Raw genomic sequence first — 374 nt, 5'->3', positions numbered from 1 at the left:
ATTTCTATAACCGACATCATCACTCACCGTTTATCAACATAAACCATAATGTATCAACATATATTTCATAAACAAACATCATAACCATAAGTACTAATATGTGCATAATGTTAATGATGCATGATGTTTGTAACTCAAATGTGGGAATCCACTTCCACAAGTGCAATATATGCATGCTATGTCATGATCATCCACCTTACACCAATATCCTCCCAATAACCTAGTCGGAAACAAATCAAGAGTACAGGTCCCATACCAAGCCACTTTGTACGCACCCGAAATAACATATCCTCGCAAGGAATTAAAAATAGATCGATCGGTTCCCTCAGGAACAGTCCTACCTGGACCTAGGTCGTACAAACGCTTTCTGGGCA

The sequence above is a fragment of the Lupinus angustifolius genome, chromosome LG11 (genome assembly GCF_001865875.1).
Source record: "Lupinus angustifolius cultivar Tanjil chromosome LG11, LupAngTanjil_v1.0, whole genome shotgun sequence".
In the NCBI taxonomy this organism is placed as follows: domain Eukaryota; kingdom Viridiplantae; phylum Streptophyta; class Magnoliopsida; order Fabales; family Fabaceae; genus Lupinus; species Lupinus angustifolius.
Note: the sequence above shows the minus strand (reverse complement) of the source record.